The 12,306-nt window shown below is 45.8% G+C and overlaps 1 protein-coding gene across 1 annotated transcript in view; it reads right to left on the bottom strand.

The window, feature by feature from the left end:
- LOC135222493 (uncharacterized) overlaps positions 1-12,306 on the bottom strand; it is a 162,005-nt gene that overhangs the window by 66,598 nt on the left and 83,101 nt on the right. The gene's annotated exons all lie outside the window — the stretch shown is intronic.

The raw sequence follows: 12,306 nt of genomic DNA, 5'->3' as shown, positions 1-12,306 counted from the left end.
GCCGTCGAAGAGAGCCTGGCAGGCTTCTTCCGCTCTTCCCTCCAGCCCTGAAGTTTTTTCGGAAGATCTTGGATTAGAAGTGAAGAAACCGAGGATTTCGTTGGAGTTTCGTTCTCCTAGTAAGGATCGAGCTGCTTCTCCCGTTAAGGACTTTGGGAAATCTCCTGCGCGTATTTTGGCTAGTCTGCAGGCGCAGATTACGGCTCTGGCTGACTCCTTGATTGTGACTTCTCGTCGTAGGAAGGACGTATCGCTACCGGTAAAGAAGTCCAGGCACTCTTCTCCAGGTTTACGCTATTCGTCAGTAACCGCCCTCTCTCCAGGATTGGATCGTAGTACGAGGCGCTCTTCAATGGACAGGCGCTCTCCTGCGGGCATTGTTTCTCCGTCGGACGAGGGGCAGGCTTCCCGTAGACGATCCTCCCCCAACAGGCGCTCGTCTCGAGACAGGATCTCTCCCTTTGGCAGGCGCCAGGAGCCTGGTAGGCGTTTATCTCCTAGTAGCTGCTCACCTTCAGGCTTCCGCTCTCCTGTGACCAGGCACCCTTCGACAGACAGGCACTGTTCGCCTAGCAGGCGCTCTTCTCCTGACAACCGCCCTTCGCTTAGCAGGCGCCAAGAGCCTGGTAGATGCGCTTCTCCTGCCAGGCGCTCTTCTCCTGATTTTTGCTCTCCTCGAGTTAGGCACCGGGAGCCTGTCAGACGCCTCTCACCTTGTAGGCGCTCGTCGCCAGAGATTCGCTCTCCTCACAGCAGGCGCCAAGAGCCTGATAGGCGCTTCTCGCACAGCAGGCGCTCTTCGCCAGGCAGCCGCTCTCCTTTAGACAGGCGCCATGAGCCTGATAGACGCATTTCGCCTAGTAGGTGCTCTTCGCCAGATTTTCGCCCTGCGTTCGTTAGGCGTCAAGAGCCTAGGGAACGCCCTCATCCTGACAAGAAGGATTTTGCAGGCAGACTTTCAACGGAAATTATGACTTCCCCTGTTAGATGTCAGACGTCTTACAGACATTCTTCCAAAGATGGACACTCTGCTGAGGACAAGACTGCCTATCCTCGTAAGGATCGTGAAGGATCTTCGGCTGAAGAAGAACAGGATCCCTCGGAAGAAGAAATCCCTAAAGATTCCTCTGTTTCCTCTTACAAGCGGTTAACGGACCTGTTGCCTCAGGAATTTGGAGACGCCCTTTCTCCTGTCGCCCCTCCTTCGCCTCTCTTGCTTTTTTCGACCTCGAAAACTTCTAAGGTTTCATCCTGTGTCAGGATGAAGCCTGCAATCTCTATGAAGAAGGCGCTTAGAGGTTTTGGCGAGTGGCTTCTTTCGAAGGAAGAGAAAGGTAAGACGGTGTTCTCTTTTCCCTTTTGCCTCCTCTAAGCTTACTGGAAAGCTAGGTTCTGGTATGAATCTGGAGAACCCTTGGGCCTCGTTCTTCCCTCATCGGCAGACTCGGACTTCTCTTCACTGGTGGATTCCTCTCGACGCTCTGCCCTCATGTCTGCCAAGACGACATGGGGGATGAATGAAGGGAATGTTCCGAGTCTTGGAAGTATTCAACTTCCTAGACTGGTCTTTGGGCGTGTTGGCCAAAAAGACACAGACCCCGGATTCCTTTTCACCTGAGGATCTTAACAGTGTTCTCTCGTGTATGGACAAGGCAGTGAGAGATGGATCGATTGAAGTCGCTTCCCTTTTCGGAGCGGGAGTAATTAAGAAAATATCTGTATACTGTTCGTTCCTGACGAAATCAGTATCTCATGCTCAGAGAGCCTCTCTCCTTTATTCTTAGCTCTCTCCTCAAACTATTCCCTAAGAAGAGCATTCAAGATGCTCTAGTCTAGTGCTCTTTCAGCGAAGGCTACTCAGGACATGCTAGCCCAGTCTACCAGGAAGCCTCGCACTTCTTTCCAGGCTAAGGCCAAGAAAGAGACTCCCATTAGGCAGGAGCCCTTTCGAGGAGTCCCTCCTGCCAGAGCTTCTTCCTCTAGAGGATCTAGACCCGCTAAACGAGGGAAGACCTTCTCTAGATCCATCAGAGGGAAGAAGTAGTGTTCAAGTTCTCCAGACATCAGTGGGTGCCAGACTTCTGAAGTTTGCTGACGTCTGGGCCCAGAAAGGGGCGGACAACTGGTCACTCTCGATTGTCCGCAAAGGCTACCTCATTCCCTTCATATCAAGACCTCCGTTGACGACGACTCCGAGGGAGTTGGTAGCCAAGTACAAGGACCCCATCATGAATCAAGCCCTTTCTCTAGCAGTAGATCTTATGCTGGAGAAGGAGGCAATAGAACTAGTGAAAGATCCTCATTCTGCGGGTTTTTACAACAGACTGTTCCTAGTTCCCAAGAGCTCAGGAGGATGGAGACCGGTTCTGGATGTAAGCGCCCTGAATGTCTTCGTGGAAAAGAGGAAGTTCGCCATGGAGACGACTTCTTCAGTGTTGGCGGCTCTTCGTCCAGGGGACTGGATGGTGTCCCTAGATCTTCAGGATGCTTACTTCCATGTGCCTATCCATCCTTCTTCACGGAAGTTTCTGAGATTCATGATGGGAGGGAAGATCTATCAATTCAGGGCCTTGTGCTTCGGCCTCTCGACAGCCCCTCAAGTTTTCACGGGTTTAATGAAGAATGTAGCGCAGTGGCTACATTTGGAGGGAGTGAGGCTGTCGCTCTATCTCGACGATTGGCTGATCAGAGCAAGCTCACAAGAACGATGTCTGGAGGACCTACAGAAGACACTTACATTGGCAAGTTCGCTGGGACTTCTGGTGAACTTCCAGAAGTCACAGTTAATCCCCAGTCAAGAGCGGATATATCTGGGGATTCGGATGGTTTCTCCGGATTTTCGGGCATATCCTGTCACCGAGGAGGATTGCTCGTTGCCGCGAGAAACTAACGACCTTCCTAGAGAAAGATGCATGCACAGCGAGGGAGTGGATGAGTCTGTTGGGGACACTCTCCTCGCTGGAGCAATTCGTTTCTCTAGGAAGGCTTGCATCTCAGACCTCTCCAATTCTTCCTTTTCCAGAATTGGAGGCATCTCTCGGAAGATTTGGAGTTCTCCTTCAAGATAACGAAAAGGAATCAAGAAGGACCTTCTGTGGTGGGCAGACCCTCTCTGATTTGCAGGTCTGTCTCTACACATGCCGAACCCGAACCAGATTTTGTTTTCCGACGCATCGGAGACGGGTTGGGGTGCGACCCTAGGGTCAAGAGAAGTGTCGGGCACCTGGGAGGGGGAACAGGTGTCCTGGCACATCAACAACAAAGAGTTGATGGCAGTGTGGTTGGCGTTAAAAGCCTTCGAGCCCCACGTCCGAAATGCTATAGTTCAGGTCAACTCTGACAACACCACAGCCTTGGCTTACATAAGAAAGCAGGGGGGGAACTAGCACTCCTTCTCCCTGTACGAAACAGCAAAGGACCTGCTGTTGTGGTCTCAGGCAAGGAAGATCGTTCTCCTCACCAGGTTCGTACAGGGAGAAAGAAAGGAATGTCAGGGCCGACCTCCTCACAGGAAGAATCAAGTGCTCTCTTTCAGAGTGGACTCTGCACTCAGAAGTTTGCCAAGACCTGTGGAGGTTATGGGGCAGACCTCATATCGACCTATTTGCGACAGCAAAGAACGCGAGGATAGACCTCTACTGCTCCCCGATCTCAAACCCAGGAGCAGTGTCAGTGGATGCTTTCCTTCTAGACTGGAGAGGTCTGGACGTCTATGCCTTTCCTCCATTCAAGATTCTGGGTCAAACCCTCAGGAAGTTTGCGGCCTCGGAAGCGACAAGGATGACGCTGATAGCTCCATTCTGGCCGGCCCAAGATTGGTTCACAGAGGTACTGGAATGGTTGGTGGATTTTTCAAGAGCTCTTCCACAAAGAGTAGATCTGCTCAGACAGCCCCACTTCGACAGGTATCATAAAAACCTCCCCGCTCTCAGTCTGACTGGCTTTCGACTGTCAAAAGTCTTGTCAGAGCGAAGGGGTTTTCAGCAAAGGCTGCTAAGGCTATCGCCTCAGCGAGAAGGCCCTCTACCCTTAGAGTCTACCAGTCGAAGTGGGACGTCTTTCGCCGTTGGTGCAGAAACCAGAAGCTTTCCTCTTCCAGTACCTCTGTGACCCAAATCGCAGATTTCCTGGTATTTCTCAGGGAAAAATGCTGGTCTTTGCAGTTTTCGACCATCAAAAGGATATCGGAGCATGTTAGCAGCTGTGTTTAGGCACAGAAACTTAGATATCTCTGACAACAAAGATCTTCATGATCTGCTAAGATGTTTTGAAACTTGCAAGAAAGCCTCAACTGAAATTCCTAGCTGGAATCTGGATTTGGTTCTTCGTTTCCTGAGGTCCTCGAAGTTTGAACCACCCCAGTCAGCCTCTTTCAAAGATCTTACGAAGAAGGCTCAGTTTCTTTTGGCTTTAGCATCTGCCAAGAGAGTTAGCGAGCTTCATGCTCTAGAAGGAAGGGTAGGTTTCAAAGGAGATTCCGTGATTTGTTCCTTCCTTCTTTTCTGGCCAAGAACGAGAACCCCTCAAATCCTTGGCCAAGGAGTTTTGAGGTTCCAGGTTTAGTTCCCCTGGTAGGGGAAGAGCCTGAAAGGACTCTTTGCCCTGTGAGGAGTTTAAGATACTACCTCCAGCGGAAGAAGACTCTTAAGGGCATTAAGGACAGACTATGGTGCTCTGTAAAGGATCCCAGTAGACCATTGTCTAAAAATGCTTTGTCCCTCTTTATTAGAAGTCTAGTGAAGGAAGCACATATGGCTTGCGGTGAGGATCAGTTCAAGCTTTTGAAAGTCAAGGCTCACGAGGTAAGAGCCATTGCTACGTCCTTGGCTTTCAACAAGAATATGTCACTCCAGAATCTGATGAAAGCAGCATTCTGGAGATGCAATTCAGTATTCGCGAACCACTACCTTAGAGACGTCAAGATTACTTATGAAAAGTGCTTCGCGTTAGGCCCGTACGTATCGGCGGATTCGGTGCTGGGGCAGGGAGCTGAAGCACATCCTTTGTAAATTTTTCCCTTGTTGTTTGTATTGTGTTTTTTATGGTTGTTGGAAAGAGGATGCGGGTAGGCATCTCTTTCTATTCGTAGTACTAACATTAGAATGGTTAGGTGATCTGGTTTGTGTTAGAGCTCCCTGCATTGGTAGTGGTCAGGCTCTGTCATTTAATTGGGCGAATCCCCGTTGACATGATCCGACTTGGATTCTACTGAGTAAGCGGATATCAAATCCCTTTCCCTTCGGTAGAACCCAAAGAGGCTTTCAGCTGTAGGTCACGCCCTCGCTGTAGCTCTTCAGGCTATGCAGACTAATAGACAGTACCTATGAAGTCTTCAGCCTTATCAGGTAAGAACCAAGGTTTGTTAGTATCCTACAACAGATGTTGTTTCCCCTTTTTCCTTGTTAGCTCTGTCTCTTTCCCTCCACCAAGGGTGTCAATCAGCTAAGTATATATCTGACAGGAAAGTTCATGTACAAAAATGATATTGTTATTTTACAATAGTTTTGTACATACTTACCTGACAGATATATACGATTGATGGCCCTCCCATCCTCCCCTCAGGAGACAGGTGGAAGAGAAAATATGACTGGAAAGTGGGATTGGTTCATACACCCGCCACCCAGCGGCGGGTAGGGTAGATCACCTGACCTACCTGTCGCGTTTGCCACGAGTTTTGAATTCTGTCGTGACGTCAGAGACGTAAGCTAAGTATATATCTGCCAGGTAAGTATGTACAAAGCTTTATTGTAACTTTCATTCTTTACTTATAACTTATTCGCAAAATCCTCATGTTTATTTTAAAATCTGTCATTTGCCAACAGTTAAGTTGATGTATTGTAGCATACTTAAATCTCTTTCTTGCACTTAAGATCCAAGTTCAAACACGTCAACAATCATATAAGCTGATTACTCTCTCTCTCTCTCTCTCTCTCTCTCTCTCTCTCTCTTCTCTCTTTCATCTCTCTCTCTCTCTCTCTCTCTCCTCTCACACACACACAATGCGCTGAATGACCATTATAGGTCCCAATGCTTGGGCTTGTCCCTAAATTTCATAATCCATCCATCTCTCTCTCTCACACACACACAGACACAGTCGGGCATCCACGCTTTCAATTCCTTTGATTATCTTTGTAAATCGTACACGGAAAATATTTTTTTGAAAATTTTACTTTATATAACTTAATGTTTTATTGCTTTACACTCCTAATTTAATTTTTGAACAGATTAATAATAGAAAAAGAAATGAAAAGCGCGACTTTTTGGGTTGGCTGGAATTTATCCTGATTCTCTTTATTTCCTTGTGGGAATATTTGTTTCTTATTTTGAACAAATCGCATTTCGACCAGCCTTCTGCAACGGATTATGTTCGAAGTCTGAGGTACTACTTTATAATATCTATAAAAATAGCACTAGTGTATTTTGGATATCTGTAGTTTTTCACCTACGTATATAGATTTTTACTTGCTGAAATATTTTAAACTATTGTATTGTGTCAATACAGGCAGTCCCCTGTTATCGGTGGAGGTTCCAGTTCTTGGCTGGTGCTGATAAGCGAAAACTGCCATGAGACGAAACTTGGTGATTTATGGCACCTATGGCACCGATAACCGGTTAATGGCGCCTCTGTTAGGTACGTTATGGCACCATAACTATTATTGGTGTCTCATGGCGCCAATAACCGGAACTCTGCCCATTTTGGCGCCATAAATTGCAAAATATACGCCAGACAAGCTCCAGGAAACCGGATCGCCATTAACTGAGGCCACCGATAACCAGGGACTGCCTCTACTGTACCTTCATATTAAGCTCTGATTTTTCCCATATCTTGAGTAAGGTTGTTTTTTTTCTTTGCAGGGCAAAAGCACAGCTCTGAGTACCTTTTACCGTGTAGCTCGTAACATATCGACTCAGTGGCAGCCCGATCCGTCAGGATTAGAAGTAGATGAGAGATATTGGTCCATAGTCGTTAATGGAACCCATCACGTGTGTGTCCTTTCAGCAAGTATTGATACGTCTGAACATGCGTATGGTTTTCCTAATCATCGAAATTCACCTCTAGCCAAGCATCCTTGGAATCTTAAAAATCTTTGCCAAAATCCAAATTCTGTGTTAAGAAGTATGGGAACAATTGTAGGTAAGTTGCCTTTAAGTCACATTGTTCATATGCGGAACAAACCTTCGGTCTTAAGAATAGGGTAAATCTTCTCGGGCCAGCTGGAAACCGGTTAAAAAATAATCAAAGAATGTCAGATTGTGTATGCAAGGAAGCTGTGGTATCTGGCATCTAATGCATAGAAGAGATGGAGAGTGGTCATTGACCACACATCAACCTTGTGATGCATTCAGTATTTCTTCAACCGCTTTGGATAGCGGATGTTCCCTTTGCTCTCCTCCTTTGGTGTGTGTGTGCTTGTGTGTTGCTATAGATTCCTCCAAGAAATCCCGGGGTCGACAGCGCATGTGTACGGGCCTTCCAGGATTCCCATGTTCACGATTCATAGCTTCCTCCTAGACTGACCCCCATTCAACTTGCATTAGGTGTCATGCTAATTTTTGTAATGTTACTAATCCATGCATGGAGCTAAGCATCCTTCTTGGGAAGGATTCACTCCTCATCAAGTGGATGCTTTTGCTTCCCTCCTTCCAGTCTTTTTCCTTCTGCATCTCCATCCAAAGATGCCTTGTCCCCTTCCTTGTTTTTCACTTTGATTCATCTTTGGAAATATCGGGAGTTGGTCAGGGTGATATTTTGTTTAATGTGCCCCCTCTCTTCTGGAGGGAGTAGTCCCTTCGAGGTGGGAGGAGGTCGTAGCATCTCGTTCTTTTGTTTCAGAGACCAATTCAAACAAGATGGCATCTGTGGGCCTCCTTAGGCCTACGAGGAGTCCCTTGGAAGGCCTGTTGTCCTATTTCATGTCTGCATGCCTTCAAACCTTGGCTTTTCCCCAACGGTCCCCCCTCCTCCTGGCCTCCATTGCTTTGATTCTCGGGCATTCCATTGAGGAGTGTGAGATGTGTATTTCTGGTGATAGAAGTTCACTCTTGACATGGTTTGGAAATCATGTAAAGCCATTGGTCCTGTTGCTGAATAGCTACTGGTTCCATGCAACGTAAAACACCATACAAACAAATCCACTGCTTTGGGTCAGGTGTGTTGCTGCCTAGCAGGATGCCATCGGTAACTACTCCTCATCCTGGGTCACCTTTTATATCACCAGAAGTGAGGCTATTATTATTATAAAGGACTAGGTAATCCAGACCTCTGAGCCTAATAACAGCTCTTCTCGGGCTGGTTTTATAAGTGAGGCCAAGAGTCCAACGCACGCCGCGACGTGACTTTCAGTATCATCTCTGCTTGTGATATCATTAACAGTGATGTCACTCCCCTCTTCTGTTGCAGTGACGTCACATCCACCTTTCTCCATGATGTCATCCCAGACAGTTGTCAGTCCTTCGGAGGTGGTCTTGCAGGCTGTGGTTGACAAACTGGGCTCTGCATTTCGAAGGAGATGTCGTGGTATCTCTAAGAGGAAACGTCATAGATCACCATCTTTGTCGCCTTCTTCCCCTTCGTCCCCCCTTCCTCACTCTTGAGTTAGAAGGAGGATGGAGGAGTTGGTTGCTTTGCCTTCTGGGAGCAGGAGAGATCTTTCTTCTCCTTCCCCACATGGACATGGTAGTGGTCCCTCAGGTAGGTGGTCAAGCTGCTTCTAGGCCTTCAAGACGTTCTTCTCTTCATAGGTCGCATTAAAAAGATAAGTCTAGAGTTTCTTCACCTGTTGATCTTCCCCATGGACATGTTTCAAATGACGGCCATGAGGTTTTGGTCAGTCGTGACTGTAGGGCTGTCTACAGACGTGCTTCTCTTCATGGGTGTGCTTCTTCTTTCCTTTGTGATGGTGTGAGAGATCGTCTTTCACCAGTTATCAAGAAGCTTAGGCGTTCCTCTTCTTGTTCTCCTAGGAGGCCTTACGTTCGTCGTTCGACTTCCAGAGTCAGGTGTTATGGTTTATCTAGGCAGAGAGTTCGCGCTTCTCCTTCTCCCAGACAGTCTCACATACGTCGTTTGCCGTCACACGCCTGCGTACATGATTTGTTGCGTGTGTACAAACATAATTCATTGCACTGCCTCATACATGATTCCCCCGTCACAGGCGGACGTATGATCCCGTTCCTTCTTTCGGGGACGTAGTCCTTCAAGGGGAAGAGATGATGTTTGTCTTTCAAGGAGGAGCTTTCCGGTGGTGAGAGAAAGTGATAGAAGCCTTACTTGGCCCAAAGAAGGCTGCGAGGACTTTGTTTGAGCTACCATGTTCTGGGCATACAGAATCATTTTTGCAGCATGGTAATTCTTTGGTCTTGGGATGGGAGAATTCTCTTTGTTCCAATAGGTCGTTTAAGCTCATTCCCCCTCCTATCGTTCAGGATAAGAAGTACCACTCAACTAGTCTGGTTCATCTGTTGAGTCAAACCGAAGCAAAGGACCTTGAACTGGAAAACCTGCTCCCCAAGGCTGAAGCAGAACTTCCTGAATGAAGGGTCAATTGGAATCTGAAAGTAAGCATCCTTTATGTCTATTGACAGCATGAAGTCATTCTCCCTTGCAGCTGCCAAGACTAACCAGGGTGTCTCCACCCTGAACCTTGTCTTCTTGATAAAGAGATTCAGCGTGGAAAAGTGTATCACTGGCCTCCAATCGTCGTAGAACTGTGGGGAAGGACGATTTGCCTTCTCCAGTGCACCTTGTCCATCATTTTTGACACCTTCTTGAGAGCCAGATGCTTTGGAGAGCCTTGAGCGTATGTCAAGTGCAGGAGAGGATGAGGGAAGTTGAATGGAAGTAGATACCCTACCCAAAGGACACCTACAACCCACTTTTCTGCTCTGTGCAATAGCCCCTAGCTCCCCTTCCCAGTTCGGAAGAGAAAAGCTGAAAGGGATGCTGTTGCAACTGCTGCTTCATAGAAGGTGTTGGCTGAGAGGCTCTAGTAGAAGTTGATGGCTTGGAAGGCTTCCCTGAAGGTGACTGCCTATTATGCCTTGGAGGTGGAGGGCAAGAATAAGTTCAATTTCGTGACCACCTGTTGGACAAGTTGATTGTTGGTGTCAGCCCACTATCTATCTATCACATCCTCCAACCGGAGTTCTAGGAAACAAGAGCTGGGACTCTGGAAGGTCTCCATTCTGGAGAGACGACAAGGACTCCGAGTCCAACAAACGAGCCACTTTAGTAAGGGCTGCATCACTTCCAATAAGGAGCAAGTAAGCCCACAAATTAGCACTCAGATTCCCAGTTATGAGATAGCCTTTGCACCAGATTGAAACAGTCTGATGAAAGAAGGAGAACTGACAGAACCTATAGCAGAATGGGACAACGTTATCCTAGCCCTAGCCACTGCAGACAACCACAAGTCCAGCCTCAAGACAGTGGACTCCAAGGTAGAAGCCTCTTGACTCTTATTTCTGGGAAGGGTGGCCGGGTGTGGCAAACCTCCAGTCGGTCCAGGATTCTCATACCTTCTCCCAAGTATGAGTCTATCCTGTTGTTAAAATCGAAGGTTTGTACCGCATATGAGCAAGTGACAAATTTCTAATCAATTTGTATTTTTCATAGCTAACATAACTGAGGTCTTAATATGGACTGCTAACCTCTAGCCACCTCTCTAGTATCCTGGGTCATAAGGAAGACTAAATGTACCACGAGGTTCATGTGTGGTCAATGACCACTCTCCATCTCTTCTACGTGCTAGATGCCAAATGCCACAGATTCCCTGCATATACAATCTTTTGAGTGTTTTTTGACAGGTTTCCAGCTGTTAAAAATTCAAATTAAAATAAAATTTTTATTTTCATGTTTTTGTCTACTGTTTTGAAAGTGTAATGAGCTTTTGCCTTGTTGATATTTAAAGAATACCGTACTGTTAATATCACCAGAAAAGAGAACTTACTGAGGCTATTGTGGGTATGAATATCTTTTCCTAAATCACACACTAAAGTCTTGTACATTGCAAAAGGAAACAGCACCAAATTAAATATATGATGAATACACAACAAGAAAACAAAAGAAAATAAGGGAGCAACAGATCCCATACCTAGCCAAATTTTGCTTGAAACATAACTAATTGAAACTACAGGATAGCAATACAATAAACTCAATGATGAACAACTGAAGACGCAATGGGGTAATCATTAGGAAGCTAAACCTCGGAGAATAACACACACAAATGACTATTAGCTAGAATTGCAGGGAAGAGCAAGTTGTAACTGAGGCATCATGGGAGGATTTGGGAATGTTCAGTAATTTATTTGGTCTTGAAAGGTAGAAGTTAGTGTGAGGAAAGTTGCATGGAGGATGTGGCATATATAATTAATGGGGTTGCAGTAAGTAGTGTTCCCCCTGTATTTTCAGGGGATGCATACTGGAACCCCCCCGCAGATAGTTAGAACCCCTCTAAAAATGCTCACAACTCCTATCTTGAAAGTTCACTTACCAAATGTATGCCTTAAATAATATCAGTCATCTTAAACATTTTACCATTAAAAATATATACGTACAGCCAGTAACACAGAGAGAGAGAGAGAGAGAGAGAGAGAGAGAGAGAGAGAGAGAGAGAGAGAGAGAGAGAGAGAGAGAGAGAGAGAGCATTGAATGGCAACATGATATATCTGTCAATCAAGAGTGAAATTTTGACTTATTTCTGAGACATAATAATGGAGAGAGAGAGAGAGAAAAAATTGTATTGTTTAGTCTCATAAAACTTAATATTGTTTGAGAATTAGTACTGTAAATTATTATTTTATCATAAAATGTAGTGTAGTAACCTTAAAACATATATACATAAACTTCTAGCACTTCCAGCCAAAACAGAGTTACCACTATGGCATACGGGGCAAGAGAGAGAGAGAGAGTTATCCTTATTCAAAAGAGTGAAATGGATAGATTAATATATTTCTTGAAAATACTATCAAATATGAATTTTGTAATTACATTTATAATATTATTATTATCTGAAAGTATTAATAAACAGGTTTTGACGTAGGAAAAACCTAGTTTTGGTAGTCGTCATTGAGTCCTCAAAGGATTTACCCTCATGGTGTGCACCAGCGCCCCACGGTGATCAGACTAATATCAAAGAAATACCTTTTAGCCGGGTATTATGCCATAATGATAAGCACTACAACAAGTGAAAGAGTATAATGGACGCAAAAGATAAGAAGGCGTTTTATCTTATCCTCAGCAAAAGCTGTACCCATTTTCCTACGTCAAAACCTGTTGAAGTGACTATTGAGCATATGCATTGGCCA

The sequence above is a fragment of the Macrobrachium nipponense genome, chromosome 3 (assembly GCF_015104395.2).
Source record: "Macrobrachium nipponense isolate FS-2020 chromosome 3, ASM1510439v2, whole genome shotgun sequence".
Lineage (NCBI taxonomy): Eukaryota > Metazoa > Arthropoda > Malacostraca > Decapoda > Palaemonidae > Macrobrachium > Macrobrachium nipponense.
This window is presented reverse-complemented; position numbering and strand designations above follow the sequence as displayed.